Source organism: Taudactylus pleione, unplaced genomic scaffold, assembly GCF_031769625.1.
Source record: "Taudactylus pleione unplaced genomic scaffold, aTauple2 ptg000066l, whole genome shotgun sequence".
Classification (NCBI taxonomy): domain Eukaryota; kingdom Metazoa; phylum Chordata; class Amphibia; order Anura; family Myobatrachidae; genus Taudactylus; species Taudactylus pleione.
The window spans coordinates 13,853,123-13,863,673 of NW_028284468.1; positions in this window are offsets into that span (position 1 = coordinate 13,853,123).

The following is a 10,551-nucleotide window of genomic DNA, read 5'->3' on the forward strand; positions in this document are numbered from 1 at the left end:
GGATTTCAAGGTTTTAGCTAGGCTAGGGATCCAAAGCAGACAAGGAGATCCAAGAAGTGTACCATGTGCACTGAAATAAGGTAATCGCCTCAGATCCCGGTAGTTCAGGTGTTTTTTGATTCCAAGGAATCAAAACCGCTCATCTCTAATTACCATCCACCATGGACAGCACAGTGGCCAATCACATGTGCTTAATGATCATAAACAGTGGCATCTGGCCAGAAATGTCTCTTGTAACAGACAAGCGACAATGGCTCAACTCACATCCACATTCAATAAAGGAGGTGCAAGATGCAGGTCAGTGCAGTGTTCTTTAGCTTCCATGGGATATCGAAGCAGAAGACCCACCAGAGTGCCCCTGTTAACATTATGACACCAAACACAGGACCTCATCTAGGCTTTTGACATCACTAATTGGACCCTGGAGGACTGGCACCATGTGGCATGGTCCAATAAGTTATGGATCCTGTAGTTTTGGCCATCTGGTAGGGTTTAGATATGGCACAGACCCATGGGGCCATGGACACCAGTTGCTAACAAGGCACCATGCAGGATGGTGGTGGTTCCATAATGGTGTGTTCACGTGGCATGGGTTGGGTGAAGTGGTTCACCTGAACACATAATTGACTGGTAACCATTATGTTGCATTACTTGATGAGCATTTGCAGACTAAATTGACTTTATGTACCCCCACAACAATGGAATATTCCAGCAAGATAATGCACCATGTCATAGGTCACAAGTTGTCATGGATTGGTTTGATGAGCATTCTGAGTATTTTTAAGAGTACCAACAAATGGTGTGACCACTATGTTTGCCCAACATTAACCTAATCAAGCATTCATGGGACATGGTGGAGAGGTCCTCTGGCACCCAAGATCTTGCACGTCCAAATATCAGGGAGCTGTTGAAATCTATCCAAATGGCATAGGTTAACATCTCTCCAGAGGTCTCTGTCCACTTGTGGAATCAATGCAGGGTCTAGTTGCTGCACTTCACTAGGCTAGAGGGGGTCTTACACAATACTAGGCATCTATCCCATAACTATTGGCACATCAGTGTACAAATGAAAGAGGTTTGCTTGGTTAAGTCAAAACATTTGTATGACCTCAGCACCAGCTAAGGCATTTAGATTTAATCTCGAGTGAAAAAAAAACCACCACGAAGCATCCACGGGACCTGTGGTTGCTGCTCCTCGTACACCTCCTCCAGGCGATTCTCTAAAGATTTTGGTGGATTCTGGCAATAACTAAAAGCTGGAATAAAGACCATTCTTCAGAATCCTTCTCCATTTAAGGAAAAGCTAGCACATGTCTTCAAAATGGAAAGGGTGGAGACATTTTCGGAAAAAGAGTGATGCACAAGCTTCTTTTTTGAGATATGGGAGAGATATATGGATACCCTTCCTCAGAGTCTTCAACATACAGTACCTGTAGGTATGAACTCAGGAAGCTAGCAAATGATTCTCCAATTCGTATTAGTTCAACTTAACTACAAGGAGAAAGTTGTCTTCATGCCATTGAGAGAATGAGGCTCTTGTGACATTCTTTGAATTCTCCTGGGAAGATCTAAATGCTATTTTATTTTTATTAGCGGCTTCTGTTTATTGTAAGTTTGCTATCCTTAATCTTTGTGCAAAGATAGTATATTTATAATGCCTATTAACAGATCATGTGTTCCTTCTTTGGTTCATACTACACTGTGCTGTAACTATTGTTTTATTTTACAATGTAATAAACTTCAATAAAAATATTTTAAAAAAATGATGGTGACGAAATGCCGTATAAAAGCAGACACTATTCTGAGTAATGCAAATGAAAAATAAACTACCATCTTCTTGCAGCCACTGTAGAGGACATGTTTGTGTTCCTTTTTATAACATCATTATCAGCTCTTGACCACTTAGATTCCATTTTTTTTATCTCACCTGTTAGGAGGTTTTAGCTGCATTTTTTCCTTTGGATTTGCTAACTGCCGCTTGACAAATCTGGTGGTTCATATGCTTTACATGGAAAATAATTGTATTGGCGATGTGTTTGATAGAATTTTCTAAATTTGAGGTTTTCTGGTGGTTTGGACAATAGTAAGGGCCCAATTTAGGGATGGTTGCAAGTGCCATTGCAGCTGTGATCCCGTATGCAAAAGATGTGCAAAAATATGTAAATGGTGCAGCTGCCAGGATTTTTATTGAGAAACCTACTTGCAGCATCTTCAGTCCACAGCTTGTATACAAAGATGCAACCATTGGACGCACATCATCAATCATCCAAACTTCTGAGTAACTCTATGGTTAGGTAGCTGCCTGTCGAAAGTAATACATGGGAGCATTCTCAGCTGCATAAGGCACCACATTCACAGCCTCAGACAAGCCCCTGAAACGTTCATGACACAGCTGCATTTGTGTCTCCACCCACCAATAATGCCCTGAAAGGGCACCTGCCTGTAAGTCGTTTTGTGAATAGATCATCACTGTGACCGCTGTCGCAAGAGCATAGCGGCACATGCACAGTGTGATTAATACACATGCGCAGTAGTAAAAAAATCATCCATTTGCAAGAACATCGGCAATGCGTCCTTGAATCAGGCCCTAAATACACGGAATACAAATACCTTAGGAAAACAATGAAAAATAAACATTTTCACAAGTGATACTTTTCACCTTAATATTTTTTAACGAATGCACTGCGTTTCCACTAACAGTGTGACAATATTTTTACCAATACACTATGCTTCCACTAACAGTGTGACAATATTTTTTACGAATACCCTGCGTTTCCACTAACAGTGTTACAAGATTTTTTAAGGAATAAACTGCATTTTCCACTTAGTGCGACAATATTTTTTACGAATACACTGCGTTTTCCACTTACAGTGTTACTATATTTTTTATGAATACACTGCGTTTCCACTAAGTGTCACAATATTTTTTCCGAATACACTGTGTTTTCCACTAACAATGTCACAATATTTTTTATGAATACACTGCGTTTTCCACTTAGTGTGACAATATTTTTTACGAATAGACTGCTTTTGCCACTTAGTGTTACAATATTTTTTATGAATACACTACGTTTTCCAATTACAGTGTGACAATATTTTTTATGAATACACTGCGATATCCACTAACAGTGAGAGCAGCCCCTGGATGGACACAGCAGCCACTGCCCCTGGATGGACAGAGCAACCCCTGGGTGGACACAGCAACCACTGCCCCTGGATGGACCCAGCAGCCCCTGCCCTAGATGGACACAACAGCCCCTGTCCTGGTTGGACACAGCAACCCCTGGATGGACACAGCATACCCTGGATGGACCCAGAAGCCCCTGCCCTTGATGGATAGGTTGGACACAGCAGCACCTGGATGGACACGGGACAGCAGCTACTGCCCCTGGATGGACACAGCAACCCCTGGATGAACACAGCAGTCTCTGTCCTGGACAGATACAGCAGCTCATGGATGGACACAGCACATTCTTTCACTACACTCTCCACAGCCATAGTGACATGGCGCCTATGACCGCGTACCGTTTATAGTAATCCAAAACCTGTGAGAATCCGACAGCGGGAGGATGACATTTTGCCTCGCTTTGAGATCCGAGTCATGCGGGAAAATCCGAGCCGGACTCGGTTCTTGCCTTGGATCTGCAAGTTCGGGTGAGTCCGGTTTTCTGAGAACCAGATCTGCTCATCTCTACGGACAACATGTTTTACAATTAAGATGCATACACAGTCAATTCCAAATCTTGAGATGTGTGAATTTTCACCAATGCCTCCTACTAAGAATCATCCAGATTATGTTGATAGTTAAATATTTGGTGTATATTTAGTGAAAGTCTTCAACTGACTTTATATATTGATTCTATTAATTTTAATTGATGTAAGTTAGTATTGTTATTGTTTTCAAAGTCGGATATAGTATAAATAGCCAAATACAGTACATTCAAATATGGAATAAAATCCACATACAACATATAAAAATCACAGAAATACAATCCTAATAACCAACAGAACTTAGAAAAATACAGTACAGTATAAACTATGCAATGAGAACATTTAGAAATCCAGCAATACGTAAGACAACACACAAAAGGAAAGGGAAGGGAAACACAGCTAAGGAAAGGAGGGGAGGAGTTGTCAGCCCAATAATATTAGTAACTAGAAAGAGGAGGGCAGTCACCTGCAATGGTAACTAATCTAATGCTTATGGGAGGAGATACTGGAGCATAACTAACAATTGTAGAATAAGACCCTAAGGATTTCAATTCCAACCATGAGTACCAAATGGAGGAACATCTGAGCCATCTGAAAGTGACAGCAGGGCCTCGCTGGATTCTTTGCAATTTGCCTATCAGGCGAATAGGTCATTAGAGGATGCAATCAGTTTGGGGCTGCACTATGTTCTACAATATCTTGACCTGCCTGGTACCTATGGGAGGGTCCTGTTCGTCGACTTCAGATTGGCATTCAATACTATTGTTCCAAAGACATTGTACTCTAAACTGTTATATTTGGGGGTTCCGGTCTCTACTTGTGAATGGATTGTAGATATTCTGACAGATATGGAACAGTATGTGAAAGCAGGGAAGGTTATTTCAAGCGTACGCAGGGTCAGCACAGGGGCTCCCCAAGGGTGTGTCCTTTCCCCCATGCTTTTCTCTGTGTACACTAATGACTGCTATGCTGGTGAGCAGTCCGTGCAGTTTTTGAAATTTGCGAATGACAACACTGTCATTGGCTTGATTAAGGACGGGAATGAAACTGCATAAGGAAAAGAGGTGCAACAGATGGTCCAGTGGTGCCGCAGGAATAACCTAGAGTTAAATCCGCTTAAAACCATAGAAATGGTTGTGGATATTAGGATAAATTATGTTCCTGTGTCTTCACTTATGTTAGAGGGCAATGTTGTATCTTCTATTGTGGACTCTTTTAAGTTTCTGGGGGCTACAATTTTCTATCGCAACTTAAAAAGTTCAATCTCCCCCAACTCTTTTTGCTCTGCTATAATTGAGTCGGTGCTATGTTTCTCTGTTATAGTTTGGTTTGGTTCAGCAACTGAAAAAGATAGGCTAAGGCTTCAAAGGGTTGAATGAACTGCCAAAAAGATTATTAGGGTAGATCTCCCTTCAGCGCAGGAATTGTATTTGTCTATTGTGAGGAAGCAGGCAATAAATATTGTGAAGGACCAGTTGCATCCTGGTTTTTGCTTGTTTAAACTGCTTCTGTCAGGTAGGCGTTATAGGGGATTACCTGATAAAACTTCTAGACACCAAAAGAGCTTTTTTTCTGCAGGCTACTTGCTTGTTGAACAATTAAAGGCAGGGTTTGCACAATTTTTTTGTGGCAGTATTTTAAATAGGGCATTCTTCTTTTATTGTTTGTTACTTATGTATTGTCTTATGTTTTATGACTGGATTGTAAATTGTCATTCCATGTGAGCTTGTTTCGTGTAGCAAACTGGAGCTAAATTTTGGGTATACAGCTGTATATGTGGCCAAGAAAGTTGTTTCTGATTCTGACACATGATTCCGCTCTGGCCCCATAGGGAGATCCTCCATACACATATAAAAATCTATTCTGGTAAACCATCCCTTGAGTGTGTGGGGGGGAGTAGGCCACCAATGAACTGGGATCATAGCTTTCACTGCACTATTAGGAAACTTTAAGGACATTTTGTAGATTTCAGGAAGATCAGGCTATAGGTTGAGAAACCAGAAAGAGGGATCAAAGGGATTATCTTCATCCACTATTGATTTGGATTTAGATATCACCTGTTCCTAGAAGGGGCAGAGGAGACTGCATTCCCACAAAATATTTGACGGGGAGCCAACTGCCAAGATACAGTGCCAGCAGCTGTCTAGAATACCAGGAAACATCTTAGCAAGTGTAGGGTGACATCTGTACCAAAGTGTTAAAACTCACAGAGCTGATAAATGTATTTAGAAAAATCATGGTCAAATCACCATCATTCAGATCAAGATGCAAATCCTGATTCCAATATCTAGCATATTTAGGGGGTTCAGAATACATGTGATCGATCAAAAGTCTGTACCCCACTGAGAAAATGTGCTGGGCGTGAAGTGGCAAGACACATGTCCTCAAAAGGAGTCAAAGGCCTGGACTTTCACCTACATGAACTTGTGAGCAGACAAACAGGGATGAAACAGATGGGGTAGTCAGTGGGGAAGGAGCAAGGAGCAGTGGGTTAGGATGAGAGCTAGGAGACTTTGATGAAGTAGTGAGTCTTAGGAGCCTGTTTGAAGATTTGTAGAGAGGTCGAGAGTCTCATAGGGAGAGTTAGAGAATTGCAGAGATAGGGAGCAGAACAGGCAAAATCTTGGAGGCGGGAATGGGAGGAAGTAAACAGATGGCAGGAGAGGCGGCATACATTTGTTGAGCAGTGGGTGTGCAGGAGTGTGAAGGGAGATGAGGTAGTTGTTAGGAATAAGTTCCTCCTTAAAGATACCAAGGACCTACTGAAACTTTTAAATACCATCCAATAGGAGGATGGCCTACTAATGGTCATGTCCGATGTTCACTCTTTATATATGATTATCAAACATTAAGCCAGGATGAGAGCATTAACTACCTTTTTGAGTAAGACTACTATGGATAGTAAGCTGCAGGAATTCCACATAGGAGTATTATTTATCCTTGCGATCAATTATTTTTTATTCAAAGATCATTATCTCCAAAAGGTGAGAACAGTGATAGACACCAGATTTGCTCTGAGCTATGCTAACATCTTCATGGTGCTGTGGTAGAATGACTGGATTTGGAGTAATAACCCCTTCGGATTCGGAGTGAATCTGGTGTCCTGGTCAATATATATCAACGATATACTGACTTATGGCAAGGTGGCCGCAAACTTTTATAGAGGTTCTGTGCTTGGAGTTGTGCACCTGAGATTTGTCTGTTTTTGAACTTGGGAAATATGACACGGTGCATTATCCTGCTGGAATATTCCATTGTTGTGGTGGTACATGAAGTCAATTTAGTCTACGAATGCTCATCAAGCAATGCAGCAAAATGGTTACAAGTCAATTACATGTTCAGGTGAACCACTTCACCCAACCCATGCCACGTGAACATACCCCACACCATTATGGAACCACTACCATCCTGCATGGTGCCTTGTTGGCAACTGGTGTCCATGGCCCCTTGGGGTCTGTGCTATATCTAAACCCTACCAGATGCCCAAAACTACTGAAACCATAACGTATTGGACCATGCCTCCAGGGTCCAATTAGTGCCAGTCCTCCAGGGTCCAATTACTGATGTCAAAAGCCTAGATGAGGTGTTGTGTTTGGTGTCATAATGTTAACAGGGGCACTCTGGTGGGTCTTCTGCTCCCATATCCCATGGAAGCTAAAGAACGTTGCACTGACCTGCTAGATATGCATCTTGCACATCCTGCATTGAATGTAGATGTGATTTGAGGCAGTGTTGCTTGTCTGTTACCACAGACATTTCTGGCCAGATGCCGCTGTTGATGATCATTAAACACATGTGGTTGGCCACTGCGCTGTCCATGGTGGGTGGTAATTAGAGATGAGCGGCTTTGATTCTTTGGAATCTGAATACAGCCGAACTTCCGGGATCTGAGGCGATTACCTTATTTCAGTGCACATGGTACAGTTCTTGGATCTCCCTGTCTGCTTTGGATCCCTAGCCTAGCTAAAACCTTGAGATTCCACTGTCAGATATCGTGATTTTGGCTCAGGCTCCAATTCCTTAGTCTAATTGAAATCAATGGGCTGATCACTGATTGGCTGAGAGAGCTGTCTGTCATGGCTCTCAGCCAATTAGCACTTCCCCATAGACTTCAATGGGGCAAACGGATGCAAGATGGTGCCAAAACCGCTGCCCCCGCAGTGCCGACACTGAGGACACATCCAGCACTCCTGCACTGCTAGCACTTCAGCACTAAGAACACTGTTGGCACTCTTGCACTGCCAGTCCTCTCACAATGAGGACACCGCTGTCAACCTTGCACTGCTGACACCACCAGAGTTTCCATACTCAGAACACTGCTGGCACTCCTTCACTGCCGACATTGCTGGCACCCCTGTACTGAGAACACTGCTGGCACTTCTGCACAGCTGACACCACCAGCACTTCTGCACTAAGGACACCACTGCCACCACCACCGGTACCCCGCACTTCTGACACTGTTGGCACCCCAGCATGGAGAACACCACTGGCACCGCTGCACTGGCTACACCCCCAAACTCTTGCACTGCTAGCACTCCCACACTGAGGACACCGCTACCACCCCTACACTGCTGACACCGCTGGCATCTCTGCACTGAGGACAACGCCAGCACTGTGTGTCACAGTAAGTGCTGCACTGGTGTATCCAGCCACACTGTAATCAACATGCACTATAACATCTCTCTGAGAATCAGTAACCTGGATCCTGGATCAGTATCTATTCCAGTATTGTTTCACCGCATTCTGTTTGTGCCATCCAGAAAATCTGCTTAAGTATTTGTTACATAAGCATTCTGCCTCAGTGTGTTCCAGCACTCCAGTAATAGCATTTCTGTCCAGTATAATCCAGCAAACCAGCTCCAGTATTACATACCATCATATATCACTGTAGCCTGCTGCATAGTGCTCCAGCACTCAGTTCCAGTGTTTTCTGCAGCCTGCTATAGTTGTGCTCCCATCAACCAGTTCCAGTAAAATTGCAGTCTGCTCCAAGATATTCTACAGGCTTTTCTGTTAGCTTGCACCTATTCTCAATACATGTTCTGCTAATCACTCTGCAGTATCTATCCTCTACTACTACTGATAACCTGCATAATGAAGAACATTATTAAGCCATCCAGCTTTATTCACATTCAGGACATAAAGCTAGCCCAAGGGGTCCTGACTCAAATCATCAAACTCCTAGGGCCGTGACAACAAGTATTTAATTATAGGTTTTGTCTCAATTCAATTCAACATGAATTGAATAGAGCTGGGAAGGAGCTCTCGAAGCTATTCAACTGAGTGTGCTGGTAAGCTGGACTGAAGAATTTCTTTTCACACCCTAGTGTCTAACAAATAATACATTTTTTATTTGACATGCAAAAACATAGAAAAATTAATGTTTGCTGTGAAAAGTATGATGACAAAGGTTGACATATTGTACAAAAATATATGCATAAACATCTGTAAAACAGTAACTTGTAGAATTGGGACAATAGTGTAATTTCTGAGACTTAGCTGAGCTAAAAAAAATATGTCTCCTTTTTAGAACATACAGCATATTATTTAATCACTTTTCAGGGACTTTTCAGGGATTCCTCAGCTATAGCCTCCCATGCACATACCATGCCTTGGAAGACTTGCTGGAATATGTATAGATGTAGCTGTGATAAACCAAGAGCTATTATGTATCGACTTTTGTGGGCGTTATCCTGAACACAATCTTTTAATATATATTATAATACTGGTATGCAAATATGTTTTTTTAGTAATAATTTAAATGTGTTAAAAGGTGCTCCAACAATAAAACAATGTGGAAAAATGAAAACTAGTATGTCACCTTTATTCCTTTGTAATCCTATTGACAGATGTTTTATGTATGTAATAATGTTGATATGCAAATATGTAAAGTTTCTAATACATTTATTGTGTTAAAAAGTCGCAACGTGGTGTAATCAGTCTTAGCATAGTGTACCGAAACATCAGAGAGTGTAATACTTGTTTATGTCCACCAGATGTCACTTTTAATAAATGTCATTGAAATATCCAATCTAGTGAAATGATGCTGCAATACAAGAACTACTGGCATAAAAACCACCCGCTGACAGGCTTAGAGATCTTCCATCAGAGCTGCGATTTAGTATGCAGTGGCTTTGCAAACATACTGTACTGTATGCAAATGTCACAGCTGCAGGGACTTGTACAGTATTGAAGTATTTGAGATCCTCTGCTTGTACACAAAGCCACTATAAAGTCACACACGCAGATGTAACCAGCTGAAAAAGTTGTGCAGCAGACTGCTAAAAACCCATAAACACAAAAATTTTATAAAATCACACAAGCAGTGTTTAATAAAATGGGATGTTTTCATATGAAACTTGTACTTTAGTTGATTGCTGCTCCAATGATTTCAGTGGCCGCCCCTCTCCCTCACCATTCATTTCTGACATTATGACAGTCTGACCACTAGCAGCTTACAGAATATGTCACTTTTGAAAGTATACAACAGCTACTGTATAGAGTTGCACAGATGAGGATCTTGGTGCAGTACTGTATATGGAAAAGGGAAAGAAAATAAAACCTAATGACTACTTTAATGCACTGTTTTGAAAAGAGGAAAAATGTGTGCATTCTACTATAGTAAACAGTAAGAGCAACCCAGTACTAGTGCTGGCAGTTATAGAACTTCTACATCTACTTTTAAAGGTGATCAAGGGAAAGAAGGTGTAAGGAAGGGCACCTCAAATCTAAAATGTATTTCCCAATCAAAAAGACAACTTTACTTCTAACTATGAAGGGAAAAGTTACAACAGAAACATAAAATTAGCTACATGCTACACACCCCATGCAGTGGAAAGG